This window comes from Lasioglossum baleicum, chromosome 4 (genome assembly GCF_051020765.1).
Source record: "Lasioglossum baleicum chromosome 4, iyLasBale1, whole genome shotgun sequence".
In the NCBI taxonomy this organism is placed as follows: domain Eukaryota; kingdom Metazoa; phylum Arthropoda; class Insecta; order Hymenoptera; family Halictidae; genus Lasioglossum; species Lasioglossum baleicum.
The window spans coordinates 6,527,453-6,554,479 of NC_134932.1; the positions used below are offsets into that span (position 1 = coordinate 6,527,453).

At 44.2% G+C, this 27,027-nt stretch overlaps 1 protein-coding gene across 4 annotated transcripts in view; it reads right to left on the bottom strand.

Annotated features, from left to right (window-relative positions):
* Positions 1-27,027, bottom strand: part of LOC143207871 (uncharacterized) — a 420,173-nt gene that overhangs the window by 179,192 nt on the left and 213,954 nt on the right. The window contains exon 3 of one of the 4 annotated variants that reach the window (XM_076421725.1): positions 2,136-2,230. The exons of the other annotated variants lie outside the window; for them this stretch is intronic. The gene's annotated coding sequence lies outside the window, so the exon portion shown is untranslated. The remainder of the gene's footprint in view (positions 1-2,135; positions 2,231-27,027) is intronic. 4 annotated transcript variants of the gene reach the window in all.

A 27,027-nucleotide genomic window follows, 5' to 3' on the forward strand; every position in this document is an offset into this window, starting at 1 on the left:
TGTGCTTGATTCAATTTCATTCGGCACTTGATTCATAACCGAACGAAAATATAGAATACAACCGAACTTAGTAACGTTATGACTAGGGATGGGATCAAGTAACTCGCAAACAGGTTCGAACCTTGATTGATGAAATTCGAATCCTCTATAAGCAAAATAATTCCAATTATCGATCGTAAATGTTATCAAATTTGAAAATTTTTTCGGCGCTACCGTTTCGATCAATTAATATAATATAGCAATTTTGCAAAAGATTTACTCCTTTCCTGACGTTTCGGTTCTGTTTTGAACCTTTATCACAAAGGTGGAAATTTATATTTTTTGTTTAGAAGCAGTTCACAGACGCAGATGTCCGAAAATCGGCAGAATAACGAATTATCAATTTGGTCATCCTTTGACAATGAAATAGCAATTGCTAGACTGCGGATGTTTATGCAAAATAAAAAATGTCTGCATCGATTCCAAGACACAGAAGCTAAATAAAAATTTCTTTCTTCTTTTAATTATTTTATTAAACTGGAATTAATACGCTGATGTTCGTAAATGTTTAAAATATACGTCTACTGCTTTAAATTGTACATACTAATTTTTGTTCTAAATGCATAAAATCCGCAGTCCAGCAATTACAAATAATACGATACCTATCTCATCGTCTGCTGTGTTGGAAGTGGAAAATTATCTAAAATCACAATATTTAGAACTCAAAGAAGACCAGTTATTATTTTGGCGTGAAAATTCTACAAGTACCCCATTTTAACAAAAATTGCACGTGACTATCTTTGTATAATGGCAAAGGAAGGCAAGATAGTTCTTAAAACCTACTGTGCAGTTTTGATTTCCAAAATTCGAGTACTTGTGAAAGTTTCGATTACTTTCAACATCGAAGTACTTAGAAGTATCTTTTCGAAACTTGTAAGTACTCATTCCGAGGTTCGATATCAGTTTGTATAAAATGAATACTTGTCAAGTATAATCATTGAAACATTATTGCTTTTAAGTAGTAATAAAACCCATTGAAATGAAACTTGGTTATTGAACATGACTCGGATTCGTGAGTACATATTGAACTTGATCCCATCCCTAGTTATGACCTATAAAGTTCCAGACAGTTGGTATTTTAAAAATCCACTGTCTGGAATTTCATAGATGGTAACGTAAATAAGTTCGGTTGCATCCTGTGCTCAATACGCTCTTTCCATGTGTTCGAATGATTGATGTGTTGGTAGTTCCAGCAGATGGATAGACGGATTGTCCCGAATTGCACGTGATTTATCCACGTATTTAAAGTGATCGTGCACGGGACAGAAGACGAACGTCTCAATCGAATAGTTTGCCAACATCTCGACTACAAAATTCGCAGGCTTTATTCTCGAATGAACACGCGTTAGCTCGGTCGTGTTGAAATCCGAAAACCACAGGTCCCAGCACTCGTCCCCTTATTATCCGGAGCGCAGCACGTTCCCTTCGGCAGGGAGTTCTTGAAGAGAAGCTTGCCAAGGTCTCGTTAAATGCTCGTCGCCGTTAACAGCGAGCATTCAACGAGTCTGCTCCGTATTTTCATTCGTGATCAGCGCTGACGCTTCACGCCGTTATTCAGTCGTTCGCAGAATTCGGTTATTATCGCGAGCAGAATTCGTGCCAAATTCGCTTTTCCAATTTTCTGCGTCTCGGCGCTCGAATACAGAGTCTCGCGTAAGCTTCGCGGAAAAAGGATGAGCTTCGTTGTATGTAGCAGGAAAAGCAGCAACAGCGGAGAAGGTGTACGGTGCCGAGAAATCTGCGGGATATATTTATCCGGGACAGTGATGCACGGCGCGGTAAGTGGAAAAATAAAGTTGCGACGATGTCATCGATTCCGCGTTAACGACGCGCGCTTCCGATGTATTTTTTCGTTCTGAAAAATGGGATCGGCTGTTCCACTGTCGTCCCGCAGTTTATCATCGACGATGTCCCGAACAAAAAACACGCTCCACTTGTTCCGCGCGCGGGATCGAGACCGACAGGACCGACAAGAGTCGAATAATCTTTCACCGGTCGTTGGAAACACTCGTAACACCCACACGGCAAGCTGTAACTCCGCGCACATGAATCTTCCAACGAACCATCAACACCTATCTTTCGCAAATTGCGTTTACCTTGTTTTCCAAAGCACTCGTTTTCTCCGTTGGTATCTATTTGCTCTTGTTTCACTTTCTCGGAATTTCTTTAAGCTTGACCCATTTAGACCTACCTGTAACACAAAAGGTACAGTTCATTAGCAAAAATATTCATTAGACAAAGAGTTTTAAACGTCATTAGTGATATTTATAACGAGAATTGGCTGCATTAGTTTCAGGGCAACATGAAGTCTGGATTAAATGAAGTTTCCTTATTCGTCGTAGCTTAATACGATAAAGCGAAAGACTTTCTTCGTAATTGGATAACAGATGACAGCTTGAGTCCAAACGTGGAATCTAGAATGAAATATTACGAGAGGATGCTCGTATGTAGACTGATTCGATTATTTCCTGTTTGAAAATAAAGGGACGCTAAAAGTCTGAGAGATTAAACGCTACCCGATTATTTTGAGAACAAGAAAATCGAAGAAAATCCTGGCGCCTATCTCTGACAAATATAGTTCGTTCGAAGATACGAGAATCAGGTTCCAGGTCACTTGTAAATCACCAGACGGAAAAAGAAAAACTAGGTGTCCACGAAAAGACGTCAGAACGCACGAACCATCCCCGGCGGCGTCCCAGATCGACACGTTTCCCTACAAACCAAGCCGAACGTAAATTCCTCCCGCGTTTATAGTCCATTCGTGCGTCCGCGCGAGTTATTAGGAACGTCTCCGTGATATACAGGCTGCATCATAAACGATGCCCGTAAAGCCGTTGGAAGATATTTCCACGCCAACAGAATAAACAAAACACGTTTGACCCATTTGTCCCCGATCCTGTTACCCTATCCTGTATCGGGCCAACTTTAAAGCTGCGGCCAGGCCTATTCCCATCGGAAAATATTTCCGGTCAAGGTCAATATTTGTAGCCACTCCCCCATCGTGCCGCCCACTTGGCTCGCCTCTTCACTCCGGCTATTACGCTGAGAGATCCCGGGCCAAACTAGCGTAACGTGCTGGCGGAGGCGTGCCTCGAATGATTGGTAGAGGGAGGTCGACCTTGAACGGCCAATTTTCCCTGTATCGCGCAAAGTTCCCAAGCTACTTGTTCTTCGGAGATGAATGTCGTCTGGTTGAGCGAGCATTATGCCGGCTGTAGAGCATTTCGCGGGTTGTGGAAACTCGGGGATGAAGGTGGAAGATGAGAATATGTGAACTTGTGTGGCGATGTAATTGGATTCAGTTCCAAGCCAGGAAATTCAGCTATGCAAGAAATGGGTCCGTGGAAATCAACGACACGGTTTTCACCGACTCTAACAGAAAACGATTTCGACCGACAACGATTTTAATCGACAACGCATTTGATCCACAACGACTTGAGACGACCACAGTATGATAATACTGTATGATAATTGATAATACATATAATACATATGATAATACATACTGTGGTCGTCTCAAGTCGTTGTGGATCAAATGCGTTGTCGGTCAAAATCGTTGTCAATCAAATTCGTTCTCGGTCAAACTCGTTTTTGGTTAAAGGCGTTGTCGGCCAAAGTTATTGTCGCTCAAATCTGGAGTCATTAGTATTCGCTAGATCCGTCCGTACAACCATTTTCGAGGAGCACGTCGAAGTTAATCACGATACGAGTAACCGATGACAGTTCGCTCTTTACGGATCCCGTGGTCGAGCCAGAAGAGCGAGCCGTTTTCACAAGGTCTCGATTTTATGTCCGGAGACTCTACTCCAGAGACCAGCTCTCGAGGAGCACCGTGAACGGACGATCCGCTTCCAGATTTGCTCATCTCGCATCAAAGATTCAGCAGCAAGCGTCCGGTGCCCGTTCCGACCAATCGATTCTTTTCACGATGCCGATACCCTTGCAATCGGATAAACCACAGAGGGAAAGAGAGAGAGAGAGAGAGAGAGAGAGAGAGAGAGAGAGAGAGAGAGAGATAGCAAGAGTGGAGTCCCGTCTGAAATATCCGCACTGCGCAATGCGGAAACGGGCGGTCTCATTGCACGCGACAGCGATCCTCCTTCCGGGGCGTCGCGTTCTTAACCACAGCTCGGCAAGAGCTTGTTGTCGAAGCGGTTCAACAAGGCATGTGTCCTTCAGGACGATCGTCGCGAACGGGCCCGGCTATGATCGAAAGCCTTGTGATCCTCGGGATTGCTTCTTCTTGGTGGGCGGCACTCTCGGTCGGGCACGGGCCCAAGACATGGGCGAGCGTGTCGGGACGATTCCGCGTGCGAACAGACGCGTTCACGCTTCCGGGATGGCTCGGCGTGTAGCTGCGGTCTACCACGAGACGTCGCGCCCAGTTACATTGTAATTTGGTACCGGTTTGCGGGTCGATCAACGATTCGCTCCGTGCGCTTCGCGAGAATCCGCTCGGCGTCCACCGACTCTCGTTTCGGCAGACCTTAGAGACTTATATTAGGAAGTTATCGGAGCTAAAAGTTCTCTGATTTATAATGGAACATGACGTAGGTACTCCGGAACACTTGCCGAGACCGAAATAATTCAGTGAACTTTTAGCTTCGATGTTAGTACTTTTATGTAGAGCACAACAAACTACATCGATTGGTGCAGTCAAAAATGTAGGTTTCCATTTTTAAAAAAAGTGCAGTTGCAGGTGCATAAAATTAGTTGCGTAGTATGCACCGTCTGATGCCATTCAACTTTTTCTTATAACATTTTCCTCTATTTCCGACCGTTTAGGAGGTACAGCCTGTTCCGGTTGCGTGGGACACCCTGTATAAATTTCATATCCATAAAATGAAAACAATCGTATACAATGGAATTATTCTAGATCGGAAGAAATGTTTAATTTCCAAGTTGAAGCATTAGCAGGAGAAAGTAAATATTGGAAAGAAAGAAATTCAAGAATGAAATTTCGCTCCGAACATGAACACGACCCAGGATATCCCAGGAGGTTAAAACGTTGCCGATTCTGTGGCAAAAGTGTATAGAACGTAGTGGAATATGCATAGGCAAATAACGGATTCGTATTTTTGGAAACTGTCAGCAGCGATTCCATTAAGCGTGCAGCGGGACCGGCCCGCATCGAGCGGAACCGGTGTTTTAATGGGCAACTACTCCGTCTGTAAACGCGGTTCCACCGTCTGTTTGCGGATACGGTGTAATTGCGGGTAATAAGAGAACAGCCGGCCGATTTGGCCGCGCGCATCCTCCAGTAAATTTGCGAACGTGCATCGACTCCGAGATCAATCGTGCCCCCCGGACGCCCGATCGATTGGTTTACAAAGTTAGTCCGGTGTGATGTAACGTTGCTCGTCGGTATCCTAAACATCAGCATACTCTGGCAACGCCAGAAGTACCGAGTTGTGTATCTGCCTGGTTCGCAATGCCATGCAAATTACCTGACCGTGTTATTCGAGATTTCGCACCGTTTTAATTGCGACACGCGCGCGTACAAATTTCATTTCATGTTAAATGCAACCGTATAATTTTAAGTAGCCATCGGAAACAGGTTATTTTTACATAACGATGCTCTATCGTTAATTATATATCGCATAAATAATTGCGAACAAATAATTTAAATTTATGATTCAATGAAAGACACTGTATTAATTCCAACATCCGAAATATTATTTGGAGAAGAACGCTTTCTATTTTGTCTGCATATCCTTGTAAAATTGTCGAATGTATAGGGTTAAAGTACGAACGATGTATGTGTGTATTGTACGTATGTACGTGTGTGTATTAACAGACAACCCTATGTATAGGTAAATTTATAAAATAGAGAATCGCAAAGAACAGAAGAATTGTAAAATTACAATCGCCAACGAATTCTAAAAAGAATGGTCATCAGTGTGCCCTTACTACTTTAATAAATAAATACGGCGTGTGTCCTTTAATAAATTAATACGGCTGTTCCTTACAAATGTACGGATACTGTTTCTGAATCGTCCTGTAGGCTCCGAGCCGGCGAAACGAACCAGAACAGTTTCGTTTGGACGCGTGTTTGTTGCTCGTGCTCGAGAGCTAGTCGGTAAATAATCGACCTCGTAAAAGATACGATGAAATGTCGATAAATCGGGACAGGTATAATTCATTCGAGTAGCGAGACAGATCGTTCTTTCGGCGGGTGAGTGATAGTTGGCGAACTGCAGAATTTCATCACCGCGCTAACAGAGCCTCGAAGTTGCCTCAGATTTACTTAGAGGAATGTGGCAGAGAGAGAGAGAGAGATTTCATGACAATTTCATTTTGTAATGAACGAAACTTATGACAGTTTACGACTCTCTTAGTCACGGCGAAAACGATCTACGTGTATGGTGAGCGCGGCTGTCAGCCGGTGACAAGGCATATTTTTGCACACGAAAATTGATAGCCTCGTGCTTCAGAAACAGTTACACGACAAATTCTTTCGATCTTCGTTTACTCAATTTTTATTTCCACTTTAACCGAACAGTTATATTCACGTGACTCAATCATCTTATAATACCAATTGTAATTCTTGCGAACTAAATTTCGCAATCAACTTATAGTTCTCGAACATTTTGTTTCACAACGATAAATTTCCTTATGAAGCATTTTCTACCTAGCTGAAAACTCGTTTGGAAATTTCAACTTTCCGGAGCAGAAAAATCAGTATTTTATGTGCCGAAGTATCTCCGTTTTAAAAGATTACAAAAATCCCAGTCGGCGGTATATGGTCGGACCGTAAAAGATCGTTATAAAGTTTCGTACGATCGATCGCCGGAACCGTAAACCGAGGAACGGTGCACACGGTTTCCAGAGAAAGTGCATCCTCCCACTTGGCAAACGACGCTAGGTCACTGGGGCGAATTCAGCGTCTGAACAAGGTGAATATATCGATCGTAGACTGGCGACCCACTAAGGAGGCACGCTGGTCTAGTGCAGCACGCAGGTGCAACGCACGAAAGCCGATGCACCGGCGATTGCAACGTTGCAGCTGCGCCGCAACAATCGTGATTCGTTTTGATCGTAATTGAAGGTAATGACGGGACCTTGGCTTCCTTCTGCTGCTCCATTCATCGCGAAAGTAGAACGAATTCTACGATTCGATCCGTTGGACATCGCCGCGCAGTCGAACAACGCTGCGATCGCTTTTCCCAGATCATTACGATTTATGACGAAAAGGAGTAAGTGCAATGTAATGCAATGGGCAGATAAAAAGAATTTAGAAATATCAATATGCTTAAAATCGTTCAGGAAAGAATGAAATTTCTATTCGGCTGCTGTTCTGCACAATTTGTACAGGTATAAATCGATCTAATAAATGTTTTAATTGTTTCAATGATCTCTTTTCGTTCGAGTAACGAGATTTGAATGCCCAGGCTAACACAGCCCCAGAAACTTCATCATAAATATTTGATCGCTTTGAGCTACCGGGCGGTAGCTCGATATCAAGAAGCAACCCGTCAAACGACCTTTTCGCATTCATCGCGAAGAGCTCGCAGACGTCCATAATCCTCTCGAAAGTTCCGCGGACGACGCTTTTGAAAACAAGCTGGCCCTGGTGATAGGCGGTCCGGTCCGGACACGGGCGTAAAGGTCAGGGAACAAAGATCGGTAACTGGAAAGCTTTCATGCCGCGCCCAGCGAGATTCCTATCAAGGTGTTCCTGGTAGGAAGCGCATTCGACTGGCGAGTCTCGAGAGCAGAAACCAATTAAGCGCCGCTGCGTTTCCCGGAAAGCTAGGAGCCAGAGTTCCCGGTTATCCTCGAGTTCCCACAGATATCCTCTCTCCCCTCGCGCCTCTTCCACCATCTTTCTCCCGTTCCTCTTTCCTCCCCGGGCATTCTCCTGCTCTTCCCTCCTCTTCTATCCGCAGATCCTTGCTCGTTCCTCCTCCATACCATTCGCTTTCGCTCTCCCTTTCCGTCTGGCCGTGGTTGGAGCGGATCACTGGCCGCGCGTCGTAGCGAGGCGAGTTAACCAGCGGGAAGAGCTCGTTTGAATATAATGCTCGTCGTTACCGCGCCAAGGACGACTCTATGCTTCTACACCCCACCTTCCTTCGGCCGACACAGGCCCCTCAACAGTTTGCCACTTGCGACACATTCCCTCGATTCACCGTCTCTCATTAACGTCCGCCGTTTCAAGCTCGATTTCGCCGATCGACCGACATCCACCCGCCATCGATCCGCAACCTGCAACCTGCTCCCGACGGCCATGTCGAAGGTCAGGCTGACGTCTCACCTGCTGCCGGTCCTTGGGCGCTCGCGATGTACCGACAGGTGGACAGAAACGAGACGCTTGCGACATTTTCCTTACAGAACTTGCACACCTTTTAATCTTTAGGGCGCCTATTGAATATGGGTGTAAATGAATGAACACTGGTACTTTTAAAGTAAAAGTTAGCCTTTATTTCACGGCGCGGAAGGAAGCTCTTTACCATGAGATGTCTTAGCTTCAACTGACTTTTAAGAAGGAAAGAATCTTTGGGACCCCCAGAGTCCCTTCGTATCTCCAAACTGTTTAGGTTAGCCCCTCCTCCCCCACAGTTCGGCACTTGTAAGAAAGTATACTTCTGAGAACGTTCCATCGATACTTCGTAATCTCTATTTAATAATACGACTCTGAGATCGTTGATTCATTTTTGTAACTTGTTGATAATCCAACAGCGCCGCACAGTGTGACGAATGGCCTTTTCAGCTGGACAAAATTAACTTTCAAATAAACAGAAGCTAACTGTGCCAATGTAATCGAAAATAACCACGTATTAAAACTTAAAATTCTTTTGTTATATTGTTGTCGACAAACTTGAACAAGCTCAAAGAAAATGAGTTCTTCACAATTTCGGATCGAACACCCCTCCATCGGCTTGCCGCAGAACGAGAAAGTTTGGAAAGTCATTCAGGAGAAGTTTTTCAAGGGAACTTCATTCGATGGAATTTCTAAAGTCTACCCGAGCCTGACTTCCTTTCAAGATGCATCCGAAACACGATATTCTACCTAGAATGTGCGTCGGATGAATGACAACGTGCCGCTGAAGCGGTTCTTATTACGGACTACATAGTAGATGAAAGTTTACTTTTTAAGCGCCAGGCTGAACTCTGATTAACATTCAACGGTTTAGGTTTAGTCTAGGATTTAGTAGCCGCCCGAGTGATTGCTCTTTCGAGCTTCTACACAGCATGAAAGTCTAAACGGTTTGATGCACGCTTCCCCCGTGTGAATGGCTCCGTGTGTTTGTGTGTTCGGCGAAGTTTTATCTGTGTCTTTGAAACCGGTGAATTGACGTGAATATGTAACGTTGCTCTCTGTCTTACGTAGAGGAGAAATTCTATTAAGGAGCGTTTAAATATGATCTACTAATTAGCAGCCTGCTCACTGCAAACTACAAACTGGGGTGTTCACGAGAGATTGCAATTAGAATCAGTATAAAATATTGTTGATTTCTAATTTCTGAACTTTGTTACTCGCGATAATTTCCATTCTAGATTTCTCAAACATGATGAAACAGCTTCAAGCGAATAAAGAGCCACGCAATAAACATCTCGATCGTGAGAAGCACCGCGATATTACAATTTCCCGAAACAGGAGAACGAAAATGGGAACGGCAAGGGGAATTTACAGTGCAGCAAAGCTAAGACAAAAATCGTAAACCGTCTTCAAACGCGTTTACCACCTTCCAGTCCAGCAAACAGTACTTTTACGAGGGTTTTACGCGTTGCGCCGGAACGTCGCGTTCCCATAGCCGTACCCGGCCATTGCGGCGGAAGAATTAACGCGTTAAGTGCCACGTCGGTCGCACGTGAGTGACGTCAAGTTGCGACCTGATCCGAAAATTCATTTCCATTGCATGTTCGGATAAACCAAAATTAGGAGTTCTGGAATGGGAAAGTTTAGTTTGAATAATTTAATTTCGTGTCAACTGTCGGTCTAATCACTCCAGATGGCGGATCGCGAGTGTTTCTCGCGGACGATGACATCAGGAACTTCCCTTGGCGCTATCGATCACTCGCAGCGGCACTAAGGTTGAATTTTTATGGGCGAAAGAGTTGACGACGTGGCTCGAGGCAGCCGACACGATCGTGCTTCCCCTCGCGGTTTCACCTTCCACGTATTGTGCGGGAGGGAGTATCGACTATTCGAGCGGAAATATCTTCACGCGGAACGCGGCCCGAGAGCCTCCACGCGGCGGGAAAGGTTAAACGCATTGCGTTCCGTAACGTCGCGACGAAAAATCGCCCGGTGGATTTGCAAGGATTCGCGTTTACGAGCTCCGTTCCCATTTCCGTGTTGCGAGCCAACCAACACGCCGCGCCGTCGGGGAAGGTTTCGTCGGCCCGTTCAATTTCCGCGCGACGCACAGTGCGCCGAACCATTGACAAGAATCGAAAAGTCACTGCTTCATATCGATTTAAAACTATGTTCATACTGTGTCAAAATGTTCAAATAAATCATTTTTTGAACAAAAAATTGAAAAAATTCAGTAGGGAATTAGTTACTACCGAATTTTAAGAAGATCAAATAGTATATCAGTTCATAGCGTAACTTGTTTCCGTTGTGCTATGAACAAAAGACGTTTGTAAGAAATAATCTTTTTAGAAAATGATGGCTAAGGGTTGGCTAATTGTAATTTATCTTCAAAAATTTCGTAATACTTATATGCGATATAAGAAGAAATGAAACTATTCAGTTTTATTGGTTTCCCTAATCTTTAGAAGAGGATAAAAAGAAGTGACTCCAAGTAACTCTGGGATTTTGATTGCGTTGTTTTAGTAAGATAGTATATTTTGATATTATATAAGTTAGAATGGCTACTACTTGCAAACATCAGAGTTATTTAACAAAATATGTAGCAAGAACTGGTCAGCAAGCGAGTACGCGGATATCCACTTGTAGAAATATGAGATTTGACTGTGTTTATTGAATAGATAAAAGAATTTTGAAATTACATTAATTACAGATACGATTAAATAAATAAAAATTAATGTCGTAATAATCATTGATAATCATTGACAAGAAGGTAACACCCTTCGATCTCGCTGATTTTTTAATTTGTTGTTCAGGTCATCACTTCGAATAATGTTGTAAATAAATGACTATATTTATAATAATATCATATCGAGATTACTCTTTCAATATAAATAAAAAACCTCACTTTTTAAACAAAGTTATTGAATTTTGTCCAAGAAACAGGCATTTCGGCGCACTGTGCGCCGGTTCAATTTCTATCGTCCACAACGCGCCCCCGAAACACCTGCACGAACACTCTACACCTACGCGACCAACATTTTCGGGATCGAAGAACAGTTTGGTCGAGTCCCACTGTAAACAATGTGTTCGGACAACTTCGCCGGGCGCAAAACGTGTAAGACAAACAGTACCGGCGAATCTTCCCAATAAAAACGTCCAGTAAAAAGCAAACCTATTGCTCTAACTGCGCGTTGATGTAAATATCTGCTGTCTCCTCTCTTTCAGATTGGTCGAGCTCCCTTTCCATCTTATAACAGCTCCCACATTTGGATCTACTATAATTTAGTAAATGTATTTGCACTTTGAAAGCAAAAGATTGTCTGTGTACAGAAGAATTCGCAATAAATGAATGTGAACAAGTCATATAAAATGAGAATCACTTTGAAAATTCACTGTGTGCCGTACCGATCAGCTGATTGTCAGATAGAGAGAGAGCTAACCGTCGCTTGTCTCTCTTTTATTCTGGGAAGTTCGACACGCGCCGATGTTTCCAGTTAAGTTCCGCGCAAAGTTCGGCTACGCTGATTGATCAGCTGTTTTGGCGGGATCGCGGTGTGCCGGCGAGATAACATGGCGCGTGCGAGCTTGAACAACGGGTAACTTTGCAGAGCAGCGTCCAGCTCGTTAATTTGAACGATCTTGAAATATTTCGTAGACTACAATTTTATTCTCTGAACGGAATGGATTAAAATTGTGGACTTGCCAACGGAACAGACTCGCACGCGACTGACGGATTTTACAGTTTCGTGACAAATTCTGCAAGTTTGTGGAGAGCAGCTGTCAAATAAAGGTGCCGGGTGATAAACGGTGATAAAGTAGCGATCTCGTGGGTTATAAAATGAATCATCGAACGATTTTATGCAAGGAACCGAGTGCCAAGTGTGTGATATCGGCCGAAGACATCTGGGTTGATTCTGATGGCCAGAATCGAGACGTCTCGGGCCCGTCAGGGACAATGGGCTCGCAGATTGTCGTCGCGTTCGTAACGTCGCCACGATCCCGTTTGCGGTTCGTTAGCATAGATGCGCGCATAAATAGCTTCTACGCGCGGGCCGAGTGACGCGTGCACGTCGCGTCGGACAGATCTACATGTACGCGCCAAGTGCATCGCGCTCACCGTCGAATCCGAGGATGTGATTGTGTGCGCGCAGGTTGCTCGCGTCACTGGAGTACACGGGGAATTATACTATGCCCCGGAGGTACACGGAATCTCGTGTAGGAAGAGATTAGAACCGTGTAGGAAATGTTCCGGGGAAAATCTGAAGGCAACTGGCGCGATCCGATGATACCGGCCCCGACTGAATAATTCGCCCTTTGTTCGGCGAAAACGATAGTTCGCGACGCTATATTTAGAATACAATGAGACACTAAATATTCGACGATTTCGCCCGGGACTCTCTGAACCGCGTCATCCGGAATTCCATTAACGTTGAAACGGATCTATGAATTATCTTTCGGCGTCAAACAGCCGGCTCCGAGATTTCTTTTGAATGGGTTTACAGAACCTTCTTTATCTTGTAAACCTTCACTTCTAGCGAGTGTTCATGACGTGACTCCGATTTTCACTTTATCCCGGATAGTCTTCTGTAACATGTTTTCAGCGAGAAGCGGAAAATTGCTTGGCTAAACAAAGCTGCTTCAACGTTGTTCCGATTACCCGATAGGTAGAAGGTATTATAATTTTGCCCGGCTTGACTGTGACTTGTTTACTAATACAGAGATATTGTGATCGTATAGTTTGTAGTCGAATACTGTTTTATTTTTGTTTCCCGAGGATTATAGAACACGCTTTGTCTACTATCACATCCTCCGAGATCAACGAACAGCTAATTGGCGACCCTAACCCGGGATTCTGCTTAAGCCACAATCAAATCCTCCTAATCTTAACTCCGCTATCGCCCACGCCGCAGCTAGTTAGCGCAAGTATGTTTAACATAATGCTCGGGGACGAGAAATCAATATGTAAACGACAGCTCTGTTATAATCGCTCGCAATTTACACAAATCCTTGGAGAAACGAGGTCGCGCTACAGGAAGGAAAAGAACTGAAGATATCAGTTTGTTTAAATATCAGACACGATCAACAATTATCATTATCATATAAATGTACGTACTTAGTCATTACTACAAGTTGAATACTACAAAAATCAAAACGTCACTGTTGAAAGAGAATTTGAGATGTCGGCAGAGCTTGCGAACAATTCGTTTCGCCGGTTACTAAAAGACAAGTTCACACAAGTGCTGACAAAGACGCGACCGATACAACTGGCGATTGGCCTTCAACAAGGCAGCAAGTCGGGAGGACAACGTGTTAGCAGATCTCCGATGCACCGTTCCTTTCATCCACAATGGGCAAGTCGATACCGTTAAGTGAAGCAGCCGGTACGGTAGGCGGCGTGCAAACGCGGCGCGATGCACTTAAATAGAACGGGAAAATTGTACGCGTGTGTTCGGCGAGCAGGTCGGGTTACCGTCCGGCAAAAAAACACGCGGTAAAACTGGATCGAAGACGAGCAGCCATTCAGCCACGATGAAAATCCGCCGAGCGGCAGGCAAATAAACGACCAAGCCCGGACTATAATTGATCGGTTGCCGGCCGAGGCTTCTGGCTTCGCGTAAAAATGTGGTTTGTCTCGCCCCGCTCGAGTGCAACCTCTCGATCGTGTCGTCTGTGTGCGCGCAACCGTGCGAAACTGTCGATACATTCGTGTGGACGGTATCGCATAATGTGCACGATTTTCCCTGGCAGAATTTTCACTGGAACGTTCTGTTGAGACGTACCTAGTGTGTGGCAGACTCGAGTGTCGATTGGGGTCTACACTCTGTGTTCGATTTTGTATGATGCCATTCTTAAGAGTCCAATCCGTATCTCTTTGATGAGTTGATTGATTTGTGACGCGGCTACAGCTACAAGGTGTTGGTTGAAACCCTTGGGCCGCACCGCTCTCAATGGCACTTGATGCAGCAAACTCATTAACAAACCTCCTAGTCTGCTATTGGCTAAGGCCCCACTTTTCAATATTAAATGGAGGGAATTTTCACCCCCACGATGTTTCCTTGTTCACAGACCTTCGAAGGAAGGTCAGTCGCAACGTAGAGTCTGAGTCAATGAAGTCTAGATGCTACCTCCTTTTACACGAAACAACTTTTGTTAGCTGTTTTTTAGAGGCTTATAACTCGGCACTGGAGACAGATGGAGAGATGTAATTTCGTACACTTGTTAAATGCTATCGTGTCTCAATATTGACAAAACATTAATCTTCCAACATTAGTAGGTTCCGAGATATAGGACCTCAAAAATCGCTAAAGTCACTGACTGACTGACAGATCATAAAAAAACCCTTTGGGTACTTCCCATTGACCTACAAGCTTGAAATTTGGTACATAGGTCCACCATAACAAACACTCAAAGGAATAATTATCAAAGTTTGAAATTTTACACCTTAAAGGGGTTGTATTGAAAAAAGAAACATCACGAAATAGGTACGTAGGATTGAACATAGCAGCATAACATACATACAGTAGCGGACAAAAGTTTAAGACCGCTCTAAAGAAGACGATAACTTTTTTAATATTGTACTATACGATTTGAACTTTTTTTGGGAAGCTAGAGCAATTAGTTTACTAAAGGATGTGAAAAGAAATTTTTTCAGAAATTGCAATTGATCGGAATTGTTGAAAAAATACTAAAAGTTGAATTTTTAACTTTTTTATGGGGGCCAATATTGAAAATTTAAAAAATACGTTTTGTAGATCTGTGTTAATTAAACATATGTATTCTGAAAATTTCGTCAAAATCGGCCGACGTTGCAATGAGCTAAAAACGTTTAAAGATGGTAAAAATTGCAGATTTTCACGATTTTCGGCAATAAATCTTCGATAAATGTTCCGGGGACGATCGACTGGCCGAGCAGTTGCCGAAGTGCGTCTGCATTGAGGAATCCACGATTGCATCCCGAGTGGAAAACGGACAAGAAACGCAAATACGGTGGAGAGCCGCAGTTGTTGGTGATTTACATGGCTCCGGGCTCGCGAATAAAATATGCATCGAGCTCGCGACGGGAAATTATCCGTGGATGAGAGAAAGCGAACCGAGCCGAGGCATTCGACGGCCGAGTAACCGGAGCCAGGCTTCTCGAATTGTGCCTCGATAACGCGACGCTCGGATCGAATCGAATCGAACGAAACGAGGTCTGTAACCGGAAAGCTGGTGAAATAAGCGTCCGCGCGACAAGGGCGGAAATAATGCCAGGAGAACGGCAGGGGTGAAACGCAGATTTCTCTTTCTCTTTTTCTCCTCGAACGATCCTCGATAAGGGAATAACGACCGGTCGTAATGAGTAATAATTTGACACGCAAGAGGAAATCCACGAGCCAGCACTCGGCTATGAAAAAAAAGGAACGCTTTATGCAATATCTGTTTCCTTCGGACAGCGCCGTTAGACCGCTGCGACGGTCAAAGACCCGGTGTACCACATTTTTCCTCGGTGGCTTATTAAGCTCTAAATCACCAACGCGACACGTTCGCTCCCGTGAACTCGCGAAAAATTACACCGCCGGGTTAAGACGATTTTAATTGCGCGGATCGTTATCGCGCGACTTAAACTCCGCACCCCCTATATCAATCCGAGAAATTGCCGGCGTAAAGGAACACATCGGTTCTCAAGTACCGACTTAAACCTCGAATCAAGAACGAGACTTAACTGTTCGGGGAGATTGCAAGAAGCGAACGGCGAGTTTTAAGCTGATTTTAATTGTACGCATTGTTGTATTTCTGCTTTTCAAAGCCTGCGCTTTTTGCACCGATCTCTAGAAATCGTCGTCGGAAAAAAGAATACGCGAGCTTTCTTGCACGGTTCGAATCAGCAACGAGGCACATTCGTTCCGCGCGAGCCAGCGAAAACTGTACGAGCAAGTTAAGCCGATTTTAATTGCTCGAATTGTTACTGCTCTTAATCTCCACGCGAATCTATGCGATTAATATTTCATGATATTCTGGGTTTTCTTATTTAATCAGAAATTCTTGTATCACAATATCCGCACAGCGGTGTAAATTACGATCGAGTCGTTTCATCGGATAGTGGAGAATTTATGATTTTACGATAGCTTCCCCGCCTCTTAGAAGCTACTCCGCTTGAGGAGAATCGAAAGAACATACGCCCTCAATTTCTCTATTTCGGAATCAATCGAGCGCGGGAGAACCGTCGTTCTCGAAAGCATCGGAAAGATTCAAGATGCTGGAACCGGTGCGCAACGCGCAATAATGGCGGGGTACTGCACGGAAGACGTAACTTTCTCTTTTTTCCGTGATCGCTCGTTTACGTTCGAATGGAAATGATCGTGGCTCCGTTATCCGTGGCATCGGGCCGCGCGCGCGCGCGCGTGTACGATTTAACGTTGCCGCAAGACCGAATTGCTTCCCTCGCGTGAATGGTTTCATGCGCAATCGGCCATGTACTCCGCGCACATGGTGTACAGTATAGTGTACATACCGCGTGTAGGATACCGGCCGACGCAACACACCCACGCCGAAGATACGGCATCGTTACTTAACGGAGACGCGCACGGTAACGATCTACCCTGGATCGCGGTAACGCGATCCGTCCCGAGGTCAATTTCCGTCTCTCTCATCCTCTCTCGCTCTCCCTCTCTCCCTTTGCGAAAACTCTACGGCTACAACCGGAATCGCTGATCATTAAACCCCATCCGTCCCTCGTTTTCCCTGATTCAATCCGTTCCTCCCTATCAACGCCCTGTGATGACCAAAAATCTGTACAACACGTTCGCTGGAAATCAAAAATACTTTCACACTTGGAAATAATGTCATCTACAGTTCGTATAGGTACATTGACATAAAATAATGTCTGGAGTCTGGATACATTTAGGAACTATGTGTGTTTTCTTTAGAAACTTTTATCATCGCGATGACTACCCACAGCACAACTACAAACACAGCAGAATAAAATCCAAAATGTACAGCAAGAGAGGTCGCGATCGTTTCGAATGGATCAGTTTCATGTAAACGCTATAGTCCAATCAATGAATGCTAAATAAACATACTAAAAGTCCCTACTCTTAGAAGGTGAGCGAGGTGCAGGGGGGCACGTAGAAGGTCCCTTTTTCGGTTTTCCGGTTATATCTCGGAAACCATGCGTCCTAGCGATAAGACCATTCTATACAAAATTAAAGCTGACAAAATGTGCCACAAGATTGATTCGATTCAATTTTTCGCTATCTCGCATAGTTCCCGAGATATCCGCGCTGAAAGTTCACTAATTGTGCTGAAGAGTTAGCTAGTCAAATAAGGCAAAAATTCATTTTTCACAATTAGAGAACTTTGAGCGCGGATATCTCGGGAACTATGCGGGATAGCGAAAAACTGAATGGAATCAATCTTATGGCACATATAGTCAGCTTTAATTTTGGATAGAATGGTCTTATCGCTAGGACGTATAGTTTCCGAGATATCCGCGCTCAAAGTTCACTAATTGTGAAAAAGAACTCTTCAGCACAATTAGTGAACATTGAGCGCGGATATCTCGGTAACTATGCGTCCTAGCGAAAAACTGAATCGAATCAATCTTGTGGTACATTTTGTCAGCTTTAATTTTGTATAGAACGGTCTTATCGGTAGGACGCATAGTTTCCGAGATAGAAGCGAAAAACCGAAAAACTTTTGGATCGGGGACTTTTAGTATGTTTACCTCCTGACTAGTCCAAATAAAGTCCCAAAGTTAAAAATTGTATTCCTTCCATTTCCCTCTACAACTTTTCGTTGACTGGACTACTAGTTGAACAACAACGACACATTTTCATCGACCCAGAAAATCTTGAAATTATTATACGGTATGATACATAACATTTTACTGTAATGAACACGTTTCATTCTCGTATGAAGCTAATACATAATTTCAATTTGTAACGAGAAGCGACGAGGCGAAAGAAGAATTTCGTTCGGAGACAACTGTGCCGGTAATTGTTAAGAAATTAATTTATGCAAGGAGCGGGATTCGCGGGATTGCACCGCGCGAAATATCGTGGCAACGAGCTAACGGCGCCGTGTCTTTGACAACGCGTGCATAATGCGCGCAGGATCCCTCGCGTTCGTTGCCGTGCGTGCAACCGTACACGGCCGAGAAGCAATTACGTGCCACGGCAATGATAATCCCCGCTTGTAACTACGCAGGTAACTATATCGCGCTGCAGTATATACCGTGACAACTACACCGCTAAGTCTACGGGTGCAGTTTATATGGGAGTCGCTCGTATAACGTTTACGTCATACAAGAGGCGGCCGGCTGCACCTCGGAGCCCTATCAAAAGCGCTCGTAATTCGCCCCCCCCCCCTCTCGTGTTCGAGCTCGATTCTACCTCAACGCCGCGGTATTCTGTTTTCAACGGGAGAACACCATAAGAAAATCGTCGTTCGATCGATCCGCTTCGAAAATTATCTCGTGGCTCCTCATGGCAACCCAGGAGATCACGGTTTCCTATCTACAGTTTGCTTCGGATGGACAACCTCGATTACGATTGTTATGGTTTCCTTTGTGAATGTCGCGCGTGACTCTTCGAGATCGTGATTCTCTGTTTTCAGTTTGGCAAAGTGTAAGGGTGCAGTTATAGTGGAGCGGCGAGCATCGATGATAGCGGCGCGGTGAAAAGAAACCAACATTCGTGACAACATTTCGACACATATTAAAGAAAAAGTACATATGTCTTTTCTTTGTTTTTCTTTTTTTTCACCGCACAGCTCACCTCTCTGCTCCGCTATAACTTTACACTAAGATCGCGTCGGGAAATAATTTTATGGCTTCGCTAATTGCCACGCACGAAACATTGAAGATCGCGATCTGCAGGTAGTAATTACATTCTCGTAACAAGCGGACAATCCTGAAAAAAGCGATTGTTTATTTTCTGTTGGTGAAACAGTTCCATGGCAATTTCGATCGATTCGATCGACTTATTTTTCGACTTCCCGAAATTATTAAAAGAGGAAATTAATTTTTATTCAACTTCTGTTTCTTACTATCAACTTGAACTACAGGTGTCGCATGTAAGAACCGCAAATACAATTATTTAAAATGCTCGGAATCGACTTGCAGGTCTTGAGAAAACGGACAATAAGTTTTTGAACAGTACGCCAGAGTTGGGCATTAATCGATTAAAATTTTAATCATGATTGATTGATTAATGTGTACGATTAAAAAATGAAATCATCGAAGAATCGACGATTGATCCAATCGATTGATGAAATTAATCGTCAATCGTTGATTAAAAAAAGAACATAAACAGAGTTTGTATTATACATATTGGATCGTTCGGGAAGTCACTTCGTTTTTCGTGTAGAAATGACATTGCTTCCATTTGTTATTATTAACCTTATTTTAAATCGCAAAATCGTGGTGTATCTTGTGCTTTCTAATCTTACAAGTATGTTTTTATCATCGCATCAAATATGCAAGATCAAAAGTCAAAGTAGGCATTTCCATCACCTTTTGCTTTTTTATTACCGCAGGGATAAACATGCAGTGCACGAAAGAAAAATTTGTGCGCTGCTTAAGGAGAGGAAGTACCATCGATTACTATTTTTTTCGCTTCTTTTCAACATTTTTTTATCTTTAAGTTGTCCAAAAAATCGCAAGAGATCATAGAACAAAATGTCATAAAACTTATTCTAAATGGTAAAAAATTGGCTTTCATTTTCCCTTTAATGACTTTCCGAACGACCCAATATACAAGGTGTCCCAAAATTCCTGAAAATCCCAGAAATGGGAGGTTGCTGAGCCCATTTAAAGCGATATTTTCCTTTGCAAAAATGTTTAGCAGTTATTAACGAAAAAACACGGACCAATCAGAGCGCGACCTAGTCGCGCCAACTGTCGATTGGCCGACTGTGCCAACTCACGTCTAGGTCGCGCTCTGATTGGTCCGTGTTTTTCGTTAATAACTCCTTTTTGCAAAGGAAAATATCGCTTCAAATGGTCTCAGGAACCTCGCATTCCCGGGATTTTCAGGGATTTTGGGACACCCTGTATAGACCAAATGACAATATGTACACCTAAATTCAGTTTACATTTTTTTCAGTATTCCTACAGTTTCGACACGCAGATCCGCAGTCTTATTAAACACCTGGTCGATAATGTGCTGTATTCGCCGAGTCCGTTTCGCGTCTCGAATCAGTTCCCTCGTTAATCTCGTGTGTATCAGAATTCGCGAGTGCAATAAAGTCGGCGTGTCGCGGGGGCCGGGTAGGAGTTCCAGCAATATTTCTCTATTTTCCGTGCGACAGGTTGAATCGTGACTTTTATCGTCGGCGAAGTAAAAAATAACGCAGCCTGTGAAAAGGAGGTGTTTCACCTTGTCGTGGTGAAAGTTTCGAATACTGGAACTGAACACGCAACGCGACCAATTAGATTTTGCCCGGCCAGATTAAATATTATCAGTGCGCCGGGTTACCCGCGATAAGTCGACTCAGAAACGCGTGCGGTGTACGGGACGGGTTTTATCGCTGCGCGAAAAAAAAAAACACCGTCTCGTTTGGCGAACCGTACTTCGACCGTGGAGAACGCGGACTTCTTTTTTGTTCTGCGAAACGAGGCAAGAGATCGGCATCAGGAACTGCGAACTCACTGCCGATACCTCGTCGCGATACACTGCAGCGTACCGTAAATCTTGTCCGCTCCCTACTTAAATATCTTCCTGATTAACAACGGATAAAAAGTCTCGGCTTAAACATACATTTGCAGTACATCGTAGTTGCCCGACATTTTCTAAATCACATTCTGTTCAACGTTTTGTTCAGTAGACGTCCTCTGCGAGTGAACTCGGAGGTTGTTCAAAAAGTTTCTCTCGCAACGCGTACATTTTTGAATATTTGATTATTTTGCAACCTGAAAAGATTGAAATAATCACATTGTCAGGAGCTATGTATTTGATTAAAGTGCAATTACGATCGAATAGAACGTCTCTCCGCGCGTGGATGGAGTGACTGACTTCCCTCGCATGCGTCAAGTGCGACGGAATTAATTAAAATCTCGTCGGAAAGATCAAAGAAAACTGAGTGATTAAAACGCCTCTCAACTTGTTGTGTTCGCGTAAATTAATTGTACTCGGTGAAGTGTATAAATGAGGACAAACATCTTCTCTCGAAGAACACGCATGTTTTCTTTGAAGAAAATATTGCGGACATTACGATCTTATTCCAAGATGAAACTCGCCGGATCACCGAATTCCGAGCCAGCAAAACGATGACTTAACTTCCCCTTAATTTCACGTGTACGCGAACACACTCCTTGGCATCGACCTCGCAACGTGATCGATTCGGCGCGGAATGATTTATGACCTGAAAACTTTGAAAGTTGGCGTCGCCTTTCAAGAGTGCATACATAAAGTTGCATTCATTACGAGCAATTGTGGCTTTTCGACGGGACGATTTCTTTAAACCGGTTGCGATCGAACGGGACAATTTCGATTGAACCGTCAAGCCGAATTGACACGTCGACGAGTATTAGAATCGACATTGCTTCTCTCGCGAATTATTCTGGTCGACCGAGGCGATCCGCGGAACGATTGTCGAATTTTCGGTTTTTCTCTCTCGCGCGTTCGCGTATTTTCGGGGACGTTCGATCCGAATATCCGATAACGCAATTTCGACGGAGGCGCGCGGGCATTTTACGGCTGGGACACGGCTGTTTCAGGCTAGTTTTCATTACCGTCGGTTTTCGACGCGGGACAATCTTGTTGGTTCTCATCGGACAACCAGTCACGTTTTACATTTCTCCGCGGAAGCTTTCGAGAAGCCGTGCCCAGGCACCGGCACCGGTCCGAACGACTGTGACGCGAATGATGCAACGACATCGCTATACTCTGGTAAACGACAATGGTGGAGAGAGCCGCAACGCTGTTCCACGGTAATCGACGCTAGAATATTCATGAATCGCGGCGGAGCCACGAGGAAACGGTGAAAAACAGAGACGAGGAGGAGGGACCGCCGAAGAAAATCCGATAAAAGGTATCAAACGGTTCCATCGTTCGTACCATCGCGGTCGTCGCTCCACGAAACCGTGTACACGATGGCTTAAAAAAAAAAATAGTGAGAGAGAAGTTCCTTTGACCGAGCGGAAATGCACGGCCCATTAATATTCATAAGCATTGAGTTTCCGTGACAAATGTCGGCCGGAGATACAGTCGAAAATGAAATACCTCTTGCTACTGGCTCCATCGGGTCTAGAGAAAATTTCACTCGGGAGTATACTATTTTAAGATGGCAATCGCGGGTATTTCGTGGACTGATTGCTTCACGGTCGTGCATAAAGAACACTCGAATTTATAGGGGGACGTGTCTCGGCGCGACAATTAAGGCCGAATAAGTCCTAAGGTAGCAATTAAGTGTGCGCTCGTTATACAGAAAATATTTGTTCCTTGGATTCGTTGGACGCCGCAGAAGGAATTATACAAACATTTTATGTGCCAATTGAAAATATCTCTTACTCTATTACCATTTATTTGTGATGAAGAAGTGAAAATGCAGAAACAAGTGCTTTCCTACTCTAAATAATATAAATCCATGAATAAAAATACGAGCGAAGTTTCGACCAGTGTGAAAACTGTTTCTTTTTAATGGCGTAGCTTCGAGTCAAGAATCCAGCTGAACAAAAAATGAAAAAATGATGAACAAGGTCAACAGCGAACAAAACAGATCGTCGACCGGTTGGTTCCCTTTAAAATCGCGTCGTCGCGCTGCGTCGAGCCGGTCCGGAGCGCAGCGACACTAAAGAGGCAGCGGGTATAATTTATTCAGCGAAAGCAACGTGCGATGATAAATGCAAGCGCTCCTTCGAGCAGAGTTATGTCCTTGGTCCAACACGATTCCATTCGTATTCCATCCGATTCATTCGTATTCGCGGCTCCGCGCGAGTGCGCCATCCACCGCAGGAGCCCGCGGAATTCTGAAAAACGGGGCTAGGCCAGACGGAACAAGAATTACATGTTATTTCTCATGGTGGTAACGCGTGCTCCGCTCGCGGCGCGGAAAGTCGCGAGATCCCCGAAAGAAAATTGCAATAATCGAGTGGCTCGACGACGGAAAAGAAGCCGAGGAGGAAGAGAGAAGGGTCGCGGATCAAAGACGGTCTTCCCTGAAGAACCGGAGTCTCTCACGGAAATATAACGGTAAACTACGGCAGCCGGTGCTCGTTCCGTGCATACCACAGTCAACATTCGGCTTCTCTTCTGCTTCTTATGCCTGGATTCCGCTCGAGCCTGCGCGGCGACGACGCACGTCAACTACATTCGCGTCCCTACTAACGAGGATTTCCGGCCTCCATGGCCAAAAAAATTCATCTCTTTCTGCACCGTTTCGATCGTGATAGTCTCTGAAACGTCCCATAAAAATTCGGCTGGTGTACATTCATCAAGATTAAACGAGTTAAGAGAGTCAGAATGAGCAATTGCTCAGGAAGCTGAAGAAAAGGAATTCCTCGTATTACCTGCTTGAAGAACACGTGGAAACGACATTCGAAAGATTACAAATCAAGTTTAATTTTCAATTTCAAGATCAGCGTAGTTTGTCGATAGAAAATGTGCATGATCCCAGTCTAAAAGAAAGACTGTCAAATTAATATCGGATCCAGCGTCTAATTGGCCCAGTTAATTAGCGAATGGAAGTTTTCTGCCGATTAAATTGCCTCGGTGTTCCTTTTTGAGGAGCCGGTGTCCGATAACGTTCCCGCGCGGGGGACTCCGGGCGAAGTTTCTAGGTAAACATCGTTAGCAGCTGAAAATCTGAGAGTTTCCGGTGGAAGGCGCAAACAAGATTCGCGGGCGGAAGTGCAAAGCACAGATTCGGGGGTCCGACGCTTCACGGTTCATCGTCCCGGGGGACACTCGCTCCGTGAAATTAGAGCGAACGGTCTCTCTAGGAGACCGGAGCACCATCGGGCGGACATCTTCGAGCGCAGGGGTATGAATCCAATTACGTCGACTCTTATTTACAGGCGGGATACAATCAACGCTCGACCTCCGGCCAACTGTCCGCCTACCCTCGATCGACTTCTATCGTTTCCAGCCCCTTTGATATCTCCACGGAATCTTTTTGTTCAATTTCCTTCGCGACGCGACTGGAATTTCGTCTCCGGTTTCGAAACTCGCGCTGATTCTCCCGAGAAACTTTCCCGTCTACCGGATTTCAAGATTTTTTCCCCAGGCAACCGGAAACGTTGCCATAATGTTACTCTGTTACGTTGAAGTTCTCGACTCGCGTCTGCCCGTGTCGAATAATTGAACATATTCCCTCGATACGTTTCTATTTTCGAGATGTGTACTCTGTTATACAATTCCTATAATTTATCCCGCAGCGAGCGTACGTTTTATGGCGTCCTCATATTTCCTGCGGGCCGGGTCGGGCCGAAATTGGGCGCTCGATTCAGCCCAACGCAGCGGCGGCGCGCGCTGAATTATAAATAAAATTCTACAGACCATCCCGTTCCGGGCAGACACATTTTTCAAACAAACACGTCCGGCCCGCGAACGAGTGAAATTCGAACGGAAACCGTCGGGCCCCCCGTCCACCCACGCGACAGACCAGCCGTTTTCCCCCGTTCAACGACAAAAATGCCGGGACCCGTGCAATTTTAACGAACCACCTTTTTCTAGTAGAACGCTCGAGAGCAATACTCGTAGAAAGTCCGACCGCGAACCCGTCGACGAAGGCACGATTTCACGTGTATGTACGTGCACGCTCATCGACCCCATTCCATCGAGATATACCTCCAGGCTCGCTTCAGACCTTCTTTCGGAGCCGCTCCAAGGTTGCTGCATTCGATTAGGCGATTATAATACTCGCGCCGGCACAATGGCTCGGTAACTAGCCCGAACAGGAAACGGGAAGCTCTTTGTTCCTTCATTTTGCTTTCGAGATAGTTTTCCGACTACCCAGGCTGCTTGCAGATCAATTTATACCTAGGTACCGGGTTCATTTAACAAGTTAATAATTTCGTCCGAATTCCCACGTTTTGATTGATATTTAACTGTTTTGCGTCCTCAAAACGAATATCATAAATATTGAAGCTGCGGTGGACGATTTAAAAGATCCTTACACAGTTTTGAAATAATCATTTTTTAATGTTTCTAATTGATTATAAAAAATCAGGTCGTTTGGTACAATTATAAAAAAGTTTTTAGATTTTGAAAGGTGTACGAATACTTTGTACACCCACTGTAGTTTTGAAATAATAACTTTTTATCCACGTATCCGAAGTGGAAAATGTCTACCACGTACTTTCTTAAAATTTACATAATTGTGCACAGTTTTATCGGTGATTAAAGAACTGAGAATGGTACTAAAAGTTCTCTGTCAGCCGAACACAAGCTGATCATTCGATTCGCGTTTCCAATGACCGATTCGACTGAATGGATTGGATATCAAGCGTGAAATTCGACGCAAACACGATCGACTCCACCGCGAAAAATAGTCAAAACACTATGTCAGTAGTAGTTCGTTTCGTTTTAAATCGTGGCACCGCTTTGATAGTAAAATATTTTTCGTTTGCTGTAGAATGGGTTTAAAATAGCGTTTTATTTGAAGAATGCAGAAAATACTGTTTTATTTTAAGTATACTGAACATGCTATTTTGACTATACGACCTATTTTCAATCGCCGTTTCACGTATTTCCGGTTTCACGTGTCCGCGGAAGCGATAAAAAGTCAATAAACAATAAATTGTCTACGTAGGCCCCCGGGTTCAACTCCAGACGACTCACTATAACAACATGGCAGCCACTTCAAGGAATATTTATAGAGGCAATCGGCGAGCGGTGCTATCCACCCTCGCCAGTACACCGCGACGTCGAAAGTGAGGCGCGGGCAATCCATTAGGGGGCCATTTAAAAGTGGTTCCTTTGTCCTGGCAAATACTCGTTACCCTGTGTATTGCCCTTCATTATTCGTCAGGAATTAACGCTCGTTACGCGCTAGCTTGCCGTTCCCGCGGCTAGGGGAACGAGAAAAGGGTTCCGAATTCGTTTTCGACTGAATCCCGACTGGCTTCGGAATTATTCGGTCGCGTTGCTTTCTTGACGTTGATTGCGAACAATAAAACACGTTCTTTTTAGACCCGCAAAAAGAATGTAAGGGGGAATTGAAAAAAGCGATCGAGTCTAGGGTCTCCGTGTTAACCATAAATGTGGTTTGAGATGGGGTTTTGCTTGTGCCAATCATGCTCGTGTGCATATATCAATAACAAATAATAATATTAGCTAAAAGTTCATATCTTTATATCCCCAATGAATGCAATCTATAAGGAAAGTGTTATCAGCCGGAAAGTGCATTATGAACGATAATTGTGCTTTGTATTTGCATTATAATGTTGTCCACGAAGGTAAGAGACACCGAAGCAAACAGCACGTAAGATAAATACTATAATAGTTTGCTAAGTGGCGATGGCATAATGGTACTTTGTTAAATGGCATCGAGGAACGAATAAATCACCCACTGAGTAGAGAATAATTTATAGTAGCGATGACGTTCGCTGCTCTATGTAAGTGTCTCTGGCAACAGAATTCCTCGCACTGTCCTGTCGTCGGTTTTAGCTACTGTTAATGGATGATGCTTGCTAATTAAAATATGTTATATAGCAGAGAAACAATTTTGACATTAACTTTACATCCACCAACCATTCGCTTTTATTCAAACGACTCATTTAATAAAAATCCTACATGGTCTAGACT